Raw genomic sequence first — 17,224 nt, forward strand, 5'->3', positions numbered from 1 at the left:
ACTGCTGTAATCATAGCAGGTACCACCACAGTCAGTATGCACTGCTGTAATCATAGCAGGTACCACCACAGTGTGCACTGCTGTAATCATAGCAGGTACCACCACAGTCAGTATGCACTGCTGTAATCATAGCAGGTACCACCACAGTCAGTATGCACTGCTGTAATCATAGCAGGTACCACCACAGTCAGTATGCATTGCTGTAATCATAGCAGGTACCACCACAGTTGGTATGCACTGCTGTAATCATAGCAGGTCCTACCACAGTCAGTATGCACTGCTGTAATCATAGCAGGTACCACCACAGTCGGTATGCACTGCTGTAATCATAGCAGGTACCACCACAGTACGCACTGCTATTAGAAATTAGCATAAAAATTAGCATTTGATTGGCGGATTTTAGGAAAGAGGTGATGTACATGCTGGTGGACTTGCAGTTTGGCGCGGGGGGGGGGGAAAGGGGGAGGGGGAGTTTACCTATTGATGGTGTGAAAAGGGGGAATTTATAAGAGCTGCGAAAGTTTGGGGTACCACTACTTGAAAAAATATACTGTACCATTGAAATTAGTTTAATGTTTAGTTCGATTTAGAACATCTTTCCAATGGTTGCTTAATTTGAAACCATCCTCTCGGTTGAAATTGTGTCTGTGTTTGTAGATCTGAATTGCTTTTTATGCTAATTTCTTTGTCAGAACACCTTGTTTGCTCGCACACAGGTCCGATGTCTGAGCGTGGTTGTGTTTCGCTAAATTCTCCTGTTTGATGAGTACTAGGTGCCTCGGTGAATGTATATGCTCTAACTTTAACACAGCTATTTCTGTGACCAGTTACAAGCTAATCACTCAGCTATTTCAATGCTAAATTCGATGCTAATTCCTTTGTCAAGGGGTACCTCTGCGGATGTGTATACTTTAACTTAGCTATTTCAATGAACCATTTCAATGCTAAATTATATGCTAATTCCTTTGTCAAGGCGCTTGGTCTTTTTCTTCTCACACAGCTTAAAGGTCGTGATCTAAGCGTGGCTTCTTCCACTCCAGCGCTGTCCTCCAGACAGTCTCGTCCCTTCACCTGATGAAGGCCGCTTGTGTTGTGGCCGAAACGTCGGGATTTTTTGTTATTTTATTTTCACCTACGTGACTTTACCCAATAGAACCAAAGAGTAATGTGTTCCTGGTCAGAGATGCATTGGGCTCCATGGTATAGAGTCTTGATGAGAGAATTCTTCTGGGATGGATGGTGGTGGGAATCCAGTTTTAAGTAAGCATCCGTATGGGTAGCTTTTCTGTAGATAGAGTGGCTCATTGAACCATCAGGTCTTCTTTTAATTAGGACATCCAAAAAGGGTAGCTTGCCATCTTTTTCGACTTCCATGGTAAATCTGATGGCTGGGTGTATGGAATTGATGTGGTCGAGGAATTGGTCTAGAGCAGGCCGGCCATGTGGCTAGATGACAAAAGTGTCATCCACGTACCTCTTCCATAAGGTCGGGCATAGAGTGGCAGTCTGGATGGCGTCAGTCTCAAATTTTTGTTCCATGAAAACGTTGGCTACAACCGGAGATAGGGGGGAGCCCATTGGGGTGCCCTCAGTTTGTTTGTAGAAAGTTCCATTCCAGGTGAAGTATTTGTTGGTTAAGCAGTGTATCACCAGGGGGGATACATCAGTATGCAGTCCTTGATGAACCAAGTCTTCAATGATTGCGATGGTGTCAGGTACAGGTACTTTGGTGAATAAGGAAACCACATCAAAACTGACAAGCAGGTTGTCTGGGGACAGGGAAATACCCTTGATTGTCGATACCAGGTGAGTAGAGTTTAATATCGCAGAGGTGGTTTTTAAACATAACAGCATTCTCAGTATTATAAGAACACTAGGTTAAATACCCGGCTTCGCCCGGGACTTGGATTCACAAACGCCCGGCCGCCTTTGTCTCCCCAATGGCGATGTTCACACACCACACCATATTCTTGGTTCTTTCAGTAAAGTAACGTAGAAGGGAAACAATAAAATAATAAAAATATAAAACACCACACCAGTTACGTCTTTGAGGCTAAGGCTGAGTCGACCTAGGGGAGGCCCAGGACCAGTTCAAATAATCGTCACCGGTGGTGGCCGTGAGTGGGAATCGAACTCGGGTCGCCGGGTTCGAAGCGCAGCGCGCGAATCGCTAAGCAGTCGCTGCCCCCCTCCCACACACACAGGATAAAGACAAAAATCCCCCATGTAGCCTGTGAGACTGTAGGGGGCAAGTGCTGTTAGCAAGCACCTATGAAGGCCGGCACGGCACACGAGGGGGTGGGTGGCCAGCACCATGCCCGGCCACCTTTGTCCCCCCAGTGGCGATGTTCACACAGCAGAGCAGTTACTCGTTTGATGCTGAGTCGACCTAGGGAAGGCCCAGGACCGGTAAAAATAATCGTCACTGGTGGTGGCCGTGAGCGGGAATCGAACTCGGATCGCCGGGTTCGTAGAGCGGCGTGCTAACCACTACACTACAATGCGTTACGCTTCCACATGCACGGGTCACGTGACAGATTTGACGTCACAGCTCACTTGCCGTGCAAAAAAATGCATTATTGAGCTCCCCCCCCCCCAAAAAAAAAACCAAAAGTGTATTTTTATAAATTTTGCATGGGGTAGAGTCTGGAAAGTTCCCACATGGCAAATTTCAAGTTTGTTGCATTTCGGGAAGTATGCTAAACATTTTGAACAGACACACAATCACAACTTTGCTTTTATATATTTGGAGATAAACGAACTTACAGACAATGCCTCTTAAAGTCTCACAATGAACAGATGCACCTGTCTTCACTGAACGCTATGTGTGCCTCGATTTTATACTCTGTGTAATGGCTGACACCCTGCCTCATGGCTTAGAGACTCTTAAATCGTAACGTCCTGGTCACGTGACCAAACTCAACACCACATCAGGAAATTCCTGTGTTCGCACACCCCCATACCTGCGGTGAGGCAGAACATTTGATGATTCGCTTCCACACAACACTAAGCCTGTAGCTATCCGAACGGTGAAAATCTTTTTTTTTAATCAATTTCGATAGAGTCTCTAATTCGTCTTGGCCAGTAGTAACTAGTTTCGACATTATCAAAGTCAATTGAGTGTCCTTATTGGCACGCGTGTTCTGCTCCTGCTAACAGTTGTGTTTTGGAGTATTTAATATTTATTTGGTGTTCTTTTAGTCTCGTGTTGATCATTTGTCATGTTTGCCCAACATAGCATTGCCACAAGTGCAATTAATCCGGTACACGCCTTCTGTTGATAGCTTCGGTAATACAAACTATGAAAACACTGTGCAACTGATAAACTAGCCAGAAGTTTGGAAAAACAAAACATCCGAGTCAGATTTGGCACGGTACATATAAAATACAGAAATTAATATCTGGAACAAAGATGAGACTAAAAGAACACCAAATAAATATTAAATTCTCCCAAATACAACTGTAGAGGTGTTAACTACGCGCTGTTGCGTAACCTGCGTTGCCACCAGGGCGGTGCAGCATTACCCCTGGGTACAACGGTTGGGGTCAGTCGAGGTGAAACGGATCGTGGCCAGGGTTTGGTGCGAACCAATCAGACGGTTCCACGTGGGAATGTATGATTGGTTCTACCTGGCCACGAAGGGGTATAAGACGGGTGACCCAACGGACCTCGTGGAGTTCGCTCCCTGCACGAAGACAGAAGACTGGGCTGAAGCCTAGCTAGGACCCTGGACCAGCCTTCCAGCCCTTCTAAGGGCTAAGGCTCGGCATACCCAGTGGTCAGGACCCACCGGGCCAGCGGTGGGTCAGATAGCCTCCCTTAGGTCCTAGCCGGAGGACTAGGATAGCGGTAGACGTGTGAGTCCCGCCAAGTCCGGAGGTTGTACCTCCTTAGGTATCAAGGAGGTTAGCGGTAGACGTGTGAGTCCCGCCAAGTCCGGAGGCTGTACCTCCTTAGGGTATCGGGTGAGGGGACCGAATATCCCTCTGTGTGTGTTAAGCGATGTATAAGGAAATAATACAATAAACAGTGTGTGCCTCCTAAAGAAGTCTGCTCGTCCTTACAACACTACAACTGGAGTCAGAAGTGGTTGGAAATGGAAACCAGAAGTTCAGCCCACGCGCGGAGCCAGAACGAAGATAACGCTGTCTCACCTGCAAGCACCACCAGCTCCGCTGAAAACGCTGCCGCGTTGACGGCCGCCCAGCCACCGGTTGAGCAGCCGGTTGCTCCCCCTGCCATGGGGGACGGACTCAGGGCAGCACACGGCCGTCTCGCTCAACTCCTACACGCCGCGGCCTCCATTCTCGAAGAGATCAACTTGGAGGTTGCGGGCAGGCCGAGTCAACCGCCGGCAGACGTTCCCGCCATCGGCCGGGGCAGACATTTTGATTTTCCCGCCGGGGAACCACGTGATTCCGCCGGAAGCGGAAGCCAGGGGCATCCTGGGAACGCGGGGGGCCCATCACAACCCGCAACGTCATCAGCACGCGACGCTGCGAATTCAAGGTTCTCAGCGGACGTCGCGTCATCACTGTACCGACACGGTACAGTAGACTCTATCGGCCGGGAAATCGCCGATCTCCGGCTCGAGACGGTACAAGCTGAGGGGGAGACGACGTCCGCCCTCCAACAACGCCTGCCCATCTTCCGAGAATTCACATCTGAAGGGGGCGACTGGGCGGCGTTCCAGCGTCGCTTCCTGAGCCACCAAGAGATGGTGGGCTGGTCGGACGCACAGGCGCTCCGAGCACTACCGGCCACTTTGGATGACGACGCTCTCGCCTCGCTCCTCACCATCCCCAGGCAACAAAGGGCGACTCTTCAATCGGCCCTCCGACGGATGTCCGACGTGTACGGGCCTCCATCCGACGTCCGCAGCCGATTTTACGACAGGCGACGCCGCCCTAAAGAGTCTCCGTTGGCATTCCAGACCGCTCTACTGGCGATGGCAAGAGCGGGTTACCCTCGCATGGACGACGAGGCCATCGATGCCATCGTTCTCCAGAAGATGCTGGAGCTGGCGCGCGAGCTGCGCATCGTCATCCAAGCGGTGGACGACGACGGTATGTGCTCGCTACGAGCCGCTCGGTGCATCCACGCACATCTGCTGCTCCACACGGAATCGACCATCGCCGCCTCGGCTTCGACGTCGGAGCCTGCCAGCAGGGACGCCGAGTTCTCCCCCGACCGGGCCTTCATGGCGACCAGGTCAACGGGCCGGCGATCGTCCGACCACGCTGGTCGCCGCAACGACCAGCAGCGGGGACGGCCTGCTCCACGCGGCGACTTGACGTGCTTCAACTGTGGCCGACGAGGCCACATCTCCTCTGACTGCCATGCGCCTCGACGACGCCCCTCCGCATCCCGGGGCCAGGACTACAGGACGTCCACGGCATCGCGGCAAAACCAGGCAAGTCGCGACGCCTCTCACGCTCGGCCCTCATTCACACCATACACACTGCAACGCACCATAAGAAGGGCTCGCGATTCGGCGTGTGATGGGGGGTATTCTGGCGTTTGTTCGCGGCCACTCGGACCTGGGCAGTGGTCTGAGTTGGCCCATAGGGTAGTCGCAGCGACGGCAGGTTCGTCCGTGGTTGTCGGATCAATCGAGGGTGTGGAATTTCGCGTGTTGGTCGATACTGGTGCGTCGGCTACGATAATTTCGGATCTGATTTACAATATACTGCCCGTACGATGCCGCCCCTTGGAACGGGTTTCTATCCCGTGTTTCGCCGTTAATGGCAGTTCACTTGGCATTATTGGGCAAATTCGGGCGCAAATTTCGATTGGAGACATTAAATTGGCAGGGCCTATTTTGGTCTCTTCTTCCCTCGACGTGCCGTGTTTGTTAGGCACTGATTTTCTCGCGAAAATGCCTATTAAGATCCTTGTAGATCAAGGCTGCATCGAACTCCCGTCGGGTCGACGGATGGCGTTCTTGCCCACACCCTCACATCCGCGCATGGCTAGTGCCTCGGTGCAGGCGTTTGTTGCGAGCACAGTCCGCATTCCGCCAGGGACACAAATGCTCGTGCCCTTGCAACTTAAAAAACCGCTAGCCCCGGAGGCCTCGGCACATGGCATTTTGCTGGGGCCTTCAAACGCAGCTGCTAAGGGGTTAGATTTGGTGGCTGCACAGACCCTCGTAGCAGCCGACAGGGAGCCGTTCTTGCAGGTTTTGAATGTCGGATTGTCCACAACCGTCATTCCGCAAGGAACTGTGCTCGCTCACGCGACCCCGGTGCCGTTGGGGACCGGAGTCGCGGGACACGTGCATGACACGCCGCAGGTCCCACCTCCTTCCGAATCGGATGAGAGATGGTTGGACGCGCTCTGCAAAGACACGGGTGATCTGTCTCATTCGCAGCGAATTAAATTGCGCGCTCTTCTGCGAGAATTTTCCGATGTCTTTAGTAAATCTAAATTTGATATTGGCTGCACCAAGCTGCTGCGTCACCACATTGATACTGGTGACGCTGCCCCGATTCGACAAAACCCGTTTCGGCTTAGCCCGGCGGAGAAACAGCATGTTAAATCGGCTGTGGATGACATGCTGAAGGCCGATATAATTTCTCCCTCCACTAGTCCCTGGGGTGCTCCAATAGTGCTGGTCAAAAAGCGCGATGGCAGTCTCCGTTTTTGCGTTGATTTTCGGCGCCTAAATAAAATCTCGGTAGCGGACGCCTACCCTCTCCCTCGTATGGACGAGTCATTGGATGCCCTGGCAGGGGCGCACTATTTCTCCACCTTGGACCTTCTGTCGGGGTTTTGGCAACTCCCCCTCGACGAATCGTCAAAACCTAAGACTGCTTTTCGGACACCACAGGGCCTTTTCGAGTTTAATAGATTGCCCATGGGTCTCCACTCGGCCCCAGCGACGTTCCAGAGGCTCATGGAGCTGGTCCTCGCTGGGCTCCAGTGGGACTCATGTCTCATTTATCTTGACGACGTCATCGTCTTTAGCCGCACGTTCGGCGAACACATCGAACGGTTGCGTGCTGTCTTCTTGAAAATGTGGGCCGCTAACTTGAAATTCAAGCCGCAGAAGTGTCACCTTCTGCGTGAGTCTGTGCGCTATCTGGGCCACATAGTTAGCCGCTCGGGCATCTCTACCGACCCTGAAAAAACCAAATGTGTTCAACATTGGCCGACCCCTACATCTGCGGGCGATGTTCGTAGTTTTATTGGTTTTGCGTCGTACTACCGGCGGTTTGTTGCTGGCTTCGCGACGATTGCCAAGCCGCTCCACGCCCTTACGTCAAAAGGGGTGGCGTTTCATTGGGGGGACGCAGAACAGGCTGCGTTCGACTCCTTGCGGAATGCGCTCGTGACGGCACCGTCCCTTGCGTACCCCGATTTTTCCGTGCCATTCGTGTTGGACACCGACGCTAGCAATACGGGGATTGGGGGTGTTCTGTCCCAAAAAGTTGACGGCATTGAAAGGGTTGTTGCCTATGGTAGCAGAGTCTTGTCTCTTGCTGAACAAAGATACTGTGTGACCAGACGTGAGCTGCTGGCCATTGTTTTTTTTATTCAGCAATACAGGCCGTACCTGTATGGTCAGCATTTTACCGTGCGATCTGATCATTCGGCTTTACAGTACGCTCTGCGGGTTGACCAACCGTCCGGGCAGCTTTCTCGGTGGCTCGAAGTCCTTCAGGACTACGATTTCAATGTCACTTACCGTAGGGGTGCACAACACACGAATGTCGATGCGTTGTCTCGCCTTCCGCCGGCTCAAAAATGTGCGTGTTTTTTGGGCTCGGGCCGTTGTAAGCCGCCACTGCCTGCGCAGGTCGCGCCTCTCACAACGGTGTCAGCCGCACTTCCCGCCGCCTCAGCGCCGATGTTGGATCACGCAGATCCAATGGGCAGTGACGATTTGCTGGGGCTAACTTTGGCCGAATGGGGTCGGTACCAGGGCGAGGACATGTTGTTATTGAGGTTGCGTCGCCACGCGAATAATGCAGCTCCAAGACAGGGCAAATTTAATTCATTTGTCATGAAGCGCGGCTTGTTGATGCATTGGGATGCTGACTCGTGTCAACATAAAATCGTCGTGCCATCTGCCTTGCGATGCAAGGCCGTATGGGCGGCACATGAGCGTTTATTGCACCTGGGTGTTCATAAGACCATTGGGTTGTTGCGGTTGCAATTTTTCTGGCCAGGCATGCTGCGCGACGTCACTGACATTTTGCTGGGATGCACCCATTGTGCGCAACGTAAACCGCCGGCTAAACCGGCATGTCCACCCCTGCAACCCATTTCGGTCTCTCGTATAAATGAGTTGGTGGCTCTCGATATTTTGGGCCCTTTTCCTACTACGCCACGGGGTAATAAGTACCTTCTGGTTGGGGTAGAGTATTTTACACGGTGGCCTATGGCCTGGGCCCTCCCCAACCAGTCGGCGGCGGCCATTGTGGACGCCTTTGTTCAAGGCTACGTCCTGGACAAGGGCGCACCAGAACGGTTGCTGACCGATCAGGGAAGAAATTTTTCAGGAGCCTTGCTGACTGATGTGTGCCGCCTGTTGGGCACTAAGAAAGTGCGCACTTCGCCCTACCATCCCCAGACCGACGGCATGGTGGAGCGCCTTCATAGAACTCTCACCGCTATGTTATGCCATTAGGTCGATGAATCCCACCTCGATTGGGACTTGCAGGTTCCGGGGGTCCTCGCCGCATACCGTATGGCACCTCACGCGGCGACGGGATTTTCCCCGTTCTTTCTAATGTACGGCAGGGATGCCTTTCCTCCCGCCGACGTTCGGCTGGAAATCGAACAGCCACCGCAAAAGTCAAAGCTCGTTGACCACTTGCGATTCAACCTCCGTAAGTTGGCTGAGGCACGGGAGGCCGCCATTGAAAATTCGGCTTCCCGCCAAAGGGCGAATTTGCGACTGCGGGACCCTCGGTCGTACACGCATCGGTGGGCACCGGGAGACAGGGCATGGCTCCACTGCCCCCAGGTGCCGGTGTCCACGTCGGCCAAACTCCTCAGACCATGGCGAGGCCCGGTTGAGGTAGTGGAAGTCCTGCGTCCCCAATGTGTTAAAATTAGCTGGGGACGGCGTCGCTGGTGCGTTCACCCCTCTCGGTTAAAACCCTTCGTCACGCCACGCGTCCCTCCACAACACACACGACATGGGGGCCAAGTGTGCGACGCGTCCGACGAGCCGGATGTTGCCCCGTTGGTGCCTAACCCGCAGTGCAGGCGTGTCATTCCTCCTGCAGATGACGCGGGAGTGACGGCTCCATGCAGGCCACGTTCGGCCTCAATGGACCGTGGAGCAGCAGGTGTCCCCGTGGAGATGCATAAAGGCCCACCGGATGCTCTGGCTCATCCTCCTCCTTCCCTTGTGCCGCCGACAAAGCCTGCCATCCCCTACGATGGTCCCGCGAAACGCACGCGCGCGAAATCTCGCCGGTGGTTATAATGTTTTTTTGGCATGTCTAGTGCCTTGTACATACGTTATGTTGTTAAGGGGGGTATTTATAAGGGTTTAATTGTTCTTGTTGTTCGTGAGGCACACTCACAATTCTTCTACCATTGGTAATTTCGGAGTTTCCCATTGTTGCAGCCGGGACGGCTGGAGCTTCCGAAGGAGGGGGTGATGTAGAGGTGTTAACTACGCGCTGTTGCGTAACCTGCGTTGCCACCAGGGCGGTGCAGCATTACCCCTGGGTACAACGGTTGGGGTCAGTCGAGGTGAAACGGATCGTGGCCAGGGTTTGGTGCGAACCAATCAGACGGTTCCACGTGGGAATGTATGATTGGTTCTACCTGGCCACGAAGGGGTATAAGACGGGTGACCCAACGGACCTCGTGGAGTTCGCTCCCTGCACGAAGACAGAAGACTGGGCTGAAGCCTAGCTAGGACCCTGGACCAGCCTTCCAGCCCTTCTAAGGGCTAAGGCTCCGCATACCCAGTGGTCAGGACCCACCGGGCCAGCGGTGGGTCAGATAGCCTCCCTTAGGTCCTAGCCGGAGGACTAGGATAGCGGTAGACGTGTGAGTCCCGCCAAGTCCGGAGGTTGTACCTCCTTAGGTATCAAGGAGGTTAGCGGTAGACGTGTGAGTCCCGCCAAGTCCGGAGGCTGTACCTCCTTAGGGTATCGGGTGAGGGGACCGAATATCCCTCTGTGTGTGTTAAGCGATGTATAAGGAAATAATACAATAAACAGAGTGTGCCTCCTAAAGAAGTCTGCTCGTCCTTACAACACTACACAACTGTCGGCAGTGGCAGAACACGCGTGCCAACAAGGACACTCCATTGATTACCATATAAATAACCCAGACGGCAATGGATACCCATAGTCATTTATATGCATTCATGAATCCCCCCCTCCCCCCACTTCACGCAAGAAGAGCTCGCAAGTGATGTCATCACATCTACCCCTCTATTTAAGGAACACAACAGGAGGATTTCTCCACAAATCTGTCTGTGGCCTGATGAAGCGAGTTGAAATTACGGGCGAAACGTCTTACTCAGATTGTAAATGTTGTGGATTTGCTCTCCAACACACCGGCATCTTCTGTTTACGTGAAAAACCTTACTAATTGGATGTGTCGGGTGGTGGTGGGTTTAACGACACATTCATATATTTACGCGATCTAACCTAAAACCCTGTATTATGGATGACATTGATCGCGAAAGCCTTCTACGTGTTAAACTGAGCAACATCACTTTTTTATTACGCTTAATGTGTTCATGTTTATTGTCATTCGTGCAAATTGAATATCAAAGTGCTGTTTAATGTGTAACGCGTACAGTTTTTCCATTCACCCTCAGAGAAAGAATTATTCAGTTGCCACCAACAGCTCCAGTGGAATGTGCGAGCAACTCCATGCCGATGGCCTCAAGGCTGAGGGGAACCATTCCTTGCGTTCGTGGAACTGGATCACGGGATCGATACCACCATTGAATGAGCATAACGATAATAATGGCAGCATCCATCTCACTGACTAACTTACGAAAGACATCGATGAGTCAGTGCTGCTGATGACGACAATTATATTCATGGTGATGTGTGTATTCATTGCAAGAAAATTTTAGTTATTCCGAACAATTTATAAAATAACTGCCAGGGAGGTGCAGAGTTGCACCCAACCGCCACCTGCTGCTGCTGGTGGTTGCCATGCAAGGTGCCTGGCAACCACCACCTGCTGCTGCTGCTGGTGGTTGCCATGCAAGGTGCCTGGCAACCGCCACCTGCTGCTGCTGGTGGTTGCCATGAAAGGTGCCTGGCAACCACCGCTTGCTGCTGGTGGTTGCCATGCAAGGTGCCTGGCAACCGCCACCTGCTGCTGCTGGTTGCCATGCAAGGTGCCTGGCAACCGCCACCTGCTGCTGCTGATGGTTGCCATGCAAGGTGTCTGGCAACCGCCACCTGCTGCTGCTGGTTGCCATGCAAGGTGCCTGGCAACCGCCACCTGCTGCTGCTGCTGGTTGCCAGGCAAGGTGGTTGGCAACCACCACCTGCTGCTGCTGGTTGCCAAGCAAGGTGCTCACCTAACAGGCTTCCGACATCGTGTTTGGAGTCTGGATGTTCTCCCCCTGTTTTGCGTGGGTGTCCTCCGGGTTCTTTGATTTCCTCCCGTAGCTAAACAAGTAAGAATTTCATTGCTGGGGTGATCATGGTTTCTCAACTCTTTGACAACCGTGGCCTGGATGAGGTTCAGAGCTTTTGTAAGCACAATGTAACACTGCACACCGTTGTGCGTTGCTAAATATAAATACCGTTCATGTTGGTCAGACATCCCAATACAGGACCCTGCTGAATACGATTCTTGAGACTCAGTGATACTTTCCTGAGTAAACAAGCGAAGTAAAAAAATGAATCATCCTGAGGTTCGTTTAAAAAGTGGTGATGCTAATTATACGCCAAGTGTCAAAAAGTAAAGGCGCGGCCCTGAAATTGCTCACTCACGCCACTGCACTAGCCGGAGTTTTAGAGGGTACTTTGGCCTTCTTTTCCACTCATGATATGTAAGCTACACGAGTTCAGTACAAGACATGTAAACGAGTTCAGTACAAGACGTGTAAACGTGTTCAGTACAAGACGTGTAAACGAGTTCAGTACAAGACGTGTAAACGAGTTCAGTGCAAGACATGTAAACGAGTTCAGTACAAGACATGTAAACGAGTTCAGTACAAGACATGTAAACGAGTTCAGTACAAGACATGTAAACGAGTTCAGTACAAGACATGTAAACGAGTTCAGTACAAGACATGTAAACGAGTTCAGTACAAGACGTGTAAACGAGTTCAGTACAAGACGCTTAAACGTGTTCAGTACAAGACGTGTAAACGAGTTCAGTACAAGACGTGTAAACGAGTTCAGTACAAGACATGTAAACGAGTTCAGTACAAGACATGTAAACGAGTTCAGTACAAGACGTGTAAACGAGTTCAGTACAAGACGTGTAAACGAGTTCAGTACAAGACGTGTAAACGAGTTCAGTACAAGACGTGTAAACGAGTTCAGTACAAGACATGTAAACGAGTTCAGTACAAGACATGTAAACGAGTTCAGTACAAGACATGTAAACGAGTTCAGTACAAGACATGTAAACGAGTTCAGTACAAGACATGTAAACGAGTTCAGTACAAGACGTGTAAACGAGTTCAGTACAAGACGTGTAAACGAGTTCAGTACAAGACATGTAAACGCTACTCATGGAACGTGGCAATGGTGCAACCTCCCGGGACGCGGTGAAGTATGCGGGACGCGGGGAGGCTCTGGGGCACACAAGGGCGCTATTGTGGCGTGTGGCCCACTAAGCCGATCAAGAGTAAATGGTCACATTATTCTCACTTTCGCTTATCCGGGAAAGACCCACTGAGTCTCAAGACGAATTTCAGGAGGGTCCTGCCAGTTTTCTTTGTTCCGCCTATTTTATATCTGTAGAGCGATATTGCTGTGCGTGTCATCCCAATTTAGCGATCTGCAGGGAGTTTTTTAGCAGTGGGATGTTTTTCTTCAATACCAGTTGCAATGCTTTTTGTTTGTTTTAACCATGGGAAGAAACCGGACACCCGAGGGGAAACCTATGCAGAAAAGGGGGAGAACATACAAACTCCACACAGACTCACTCACCTACTCACACACACACACACACCCATACTCAATCACAGTCTGCCCAACAAGGAGTAGAACATACAAACTCCACACATACTCACTCGCCTATTATCACACCACTAAGTGGCAGTGACGTCACCACGACGCTTGTGCCAGGCTATGTGCACCTTGCGGCCAAATAAAGTGTCGAACGCCCGCTGGCAGCAGGTCACGGGGCAGACCCAGATGCCACAGGTCAACTGACAGAGACGACTGGCTGATACACCACCTGTGCCCCCTACTGTGCCAACTTGCTGTGCTTTAATCACCCGGCGCTCCACTCGTTGCTGTGAGCGTCGCTCCTCCGCCCTCCGTTGTTGTTGGAGGGCGACTGCCTCCAACTGCCCAGTAGCGTCCTTCACGAGCCTCCTCCACAGAGGTTGATCTTGACACCGCTGGTACCAGTCATCGGCAAGTCCACTTAGCTCCACGTCCGCCTGTACCACATCACTCCATCTCTTCTCTAGCCCATGCCGCGCCCGTTTAGCTCCCTCGACCCGGCCGAAATAAAAAGCTGTTTAGGCATGCGGTGGCTGGGAATGCGGGCCACATGGCCCAGCCAAGGCATCCTTGCCTGCCGGAGGAGCTCAACGATGGGACTTTGTCCAGATCTTTCAAGGATATGTGAGCTCCTCACACAATCCAGCCTGGTTAAACCCAGGATGGATCGTAGGCAGGCTAGCCTAAATGTTTCTAACCGGCGAAGATGTTCCATTAGGGGGGTCCACGTTTCGCAAGCATAAAGAAGGGAGGGAATGACTGTGGCGGAGAAGACCTGAAGCTTCGTGCAGAGCGACAGACCAGGTGGCTTCCACACAGCGTTATGCAACCGATGAAAAGATAATGCCACTCGACTGATTTGGAGTGAGACCTCTGCTGTTAAACTGGAGCCAGTCATGAGCACACTGCCCAAGTATGGGAAACTCTCCACTCTCTCCACAACTGCCTTATTGGAATTGTGGGGGTGGAGTGTCCAATGGTACAAAATACCCAGGCGGGTGCTTAGTTTTGGTGTGCTGATGGTAAGGACCAACCTCTTAGTGGCAAGCTCCATGTTCAGCAGCAGCGCCTCCAACTCCTTCTCTGAGTGAGCAGCAATTACCAGATAATGGGCATACATAAAACATGGTTGAGCAATAGGGAGCCATCACTTGACCGCACCCGGGCATCGATGATTCTACATTGTATCTGTACCAGATGGAAATTCCTCCAGTGCAGCTATTGAAGGCTTCAAAAACTACGTGGTCGAAATATATGTTAAATAATGTGGGAGCCAGAGGACATCCCTGTCGCACCCCAAGGTGTACAGGGAATGGCTCGTGAGCAGAAGGTCAGGGACTCCGAAAGCACGAAGAACAACCCAGAGCACAGGCCTACTGATGGTATCATCGGCCTTGACCAGGTCAATAAAGCAGAGATGTAGGTCTTGTTGGAATTCCCTACACCTCTGCTGTAGCAGACAGACAGAAAATATGGCATCTGTGCAGGACCGCCCTTTCCTGAAACCACATTGGGGCTCCACAAACCTCTCCTCAGCGTGCCTAGCAAGGCGATGTTGAATAATCCTTTCCAGGACCTTTCCCGGCACACTGAGGTGTGAGATGCCCCTGTAGATGTTACAGTCTGTGCAGTCCCCCTTCTTAAAGAGGGGGACCACCAGGGCATCCTTCTAATCCTTCGGAACCCGTCCAGTGGTCCAAACTGTTGTTATGATGTCATTTAGAGCAGTATGTGCACAAACGCCACCCTCCCTCAGCATTTCGCTTGGGAGATCATCTCTGCCCGGTGCCTTTCCTGGTCTAAGACTCTGGATCGCCTTCAGTACTTCCTCAACAGATGGCAGCTCAGCCCGTGACTTACAGTGCATTACTTCTTCTTCCAATATTTGAGGCACTGCAGCCTCGGCAGGGTCATCCCCACTTTATTCCATATTGTTTTCCAGGATGAAGGATTTCCCCCTCCCCCAGGACCTCACAGAAATGCTCAACAAATCAGCAAACCTGTTCCTGGGGGTCGGAGATTGGATCACCGTTCTTTCCCCTAATGATGGTAATAGGTGTGGTGCTGCAGGTTACTTTTTTGATGGAATAAAAGAGCGATTTGTGATCGCGGGCCATTGAAGCAGACTCCATCTCCTCAGCAACTCGCGACCATGACCCATCCTTGCAGCACCTCACGGCTCTCCGAACCTCAGAGCGAAGGCTGCGGTAAGCCTCCTCATTCTCCGACGTGGGATGCTGTAGCCGATGAGAGTGGACCTGTCGCTTTTTCTCAGCCAGCTTAAACACCTCCTCTGTCAGCGAGGGTCTCTGGGAAGGTCTGGACCGTGTAGCCAAAGCAGCCATTGCAGCTGCATGAACCATAGTCCTAAACCTCGCCCATTTCCCCTCGTCATCAGGAGTGGGGGACGATGCTAACCCCAGCTGCAAGCGATGATTAAATTCTCGCTTGCAACTTTCATCAGCTAGCTGAGACCATGCTACTAAGGGTTTGAATGGGGTCCTGGGTGTACACCCACCACCGGAGTGGAAGAATGGCAGGCGCATCTAACAGATGACAAGTCGATGATCAGTGGGCAGATCAGCTCCACGGTTGGTCCTGGTGTCAAGAACATGGGCCCGCATCCGCTGTTCCGTCACTACGTAGTCCAGCAGATGTTCTTGCTTGGGCCGGCATGCATCCATGATGTTGTGTGGATGCGCCGATGCCGGAACAGTGTGTTGGTAATCACAAGCCCATGGGCTGCACAAAAATCTAGCAGTCTCCTGCCAATGTTATTGAGCTGATCTGGCGCATGCCTTCCAATCACTCAGGACCAGGTGCCAGCATCATGACGAACTCGGGCATTGAAGTCACCCAACAAGATGACTTTATCCCGAGCAGCTACTTTAGCTAGCACCTGTGACAGGAGGTCATAGAAGGCATCTGACTCATCAGCCTTACCTGCATCCCTCCACACGGATGTTCGTCTTTGGTGGGGGCATAATTAACCATGACCACCACTCCTCGCCTCTGGTTGATGGGAAGGCAAGCCCAAAGTAGCCTGGGGCTTACAGCTTTCCACACCTCACCGCCATGCTCCCACGTCCTCATCATTCTTTTGTTCAGAAGAAGAGCCACTCCCTGTTGTTTAGCAGTCTCCTGCCCCGAGAAGAGGACTGTCCACCCCTCATGGTGGCAGGAGTCAGAGCCGGTCCACCGGACCTCCTTAATACCACAGAGATTCAGGCGGTACCGGTCCAGCTCCCGACAGAGGAGTGGCAGCCTCTCCGCAGTGAGCGTTCGAACATTCCACGTGGCCACACGTAGTGGTTTTTTGTTGTTTCTGGAGGAGCCCCGAACGTAAGGATTCAGTCTCCTGGCACCGACCAAATGGGGTTTGGCCAGGAGACATCATAGACGCCTGTCCCCCCAGGGCCTCCAGCACAAGCTTATCAATACAAAAATTCCGTCGTAGTTTAGTGGTAATTAATTGAAGGTGGAGGAGTTACCAGCCCCTTGCACACCCACACTCAATCACACTCTGCACAAGAAGGAGTAGAACATACAAACTCCACACAGACTCACTCAAGAGTGGAGCAGTGCGGGGGGGAGAAGCATGCAAATAAGTGAGGGGGTGACCTGCAAGGTGAGTGGGTGTCTGGGTGGGTGAGTAGGTCCGTGACTGACTGAGTAGTTGTGTGAGTGGGTGAGTTGAGTAGATTAGTGAGTGACTGAGTGGTTGAGTGAGTAGGTTGGTGAGTGACTGAGTGGTTGAGTGAGTAGGTTGGTGAGTGACTGAGTGGTTGAGTGAGTCTACAGAGTGAGTGAGTGAGTGTGTTGTCATGGGCTGCAGTGTCATCGTTGACCAGAGCATGGATGAGACAAACAGTGTCTGGTACACTGAGCCCTCGACGAGGAATTAATTAATGAAGTGCACGGGAACAGTAACCATCGCAGTAGCAATAAAAGAGTGATATGGAGGCGACTGGTAGCAGGTAAGACTTCTCATACTCTTAGTTTTTTCGGTAAAGTCACGTTACTTTACCGAAAAAACTAAGAATATGAATTACTGCAGTCACGAAAGCTTTAAATCAAAACTCCTCATACTCTTCAC

The sequence above is a fragment of the Petromyzon marinus genome, chromosome 2, assembly GCF_048934315.1.
Source record: "Petromyzon marinus isolate PM22_M1 ecotype Great Lakes invasive population chromosome 2, UKy_Petmar_22M1.pri1.0, whole genome shotgun sequence".
NCBI classification, from domain to species: Eukaryota; Metazoa; Chordata; class Hyperoartia; order Petromyzontiformes; family Petromyzontidae; genus Petromyzon; species Petromyzon marinus.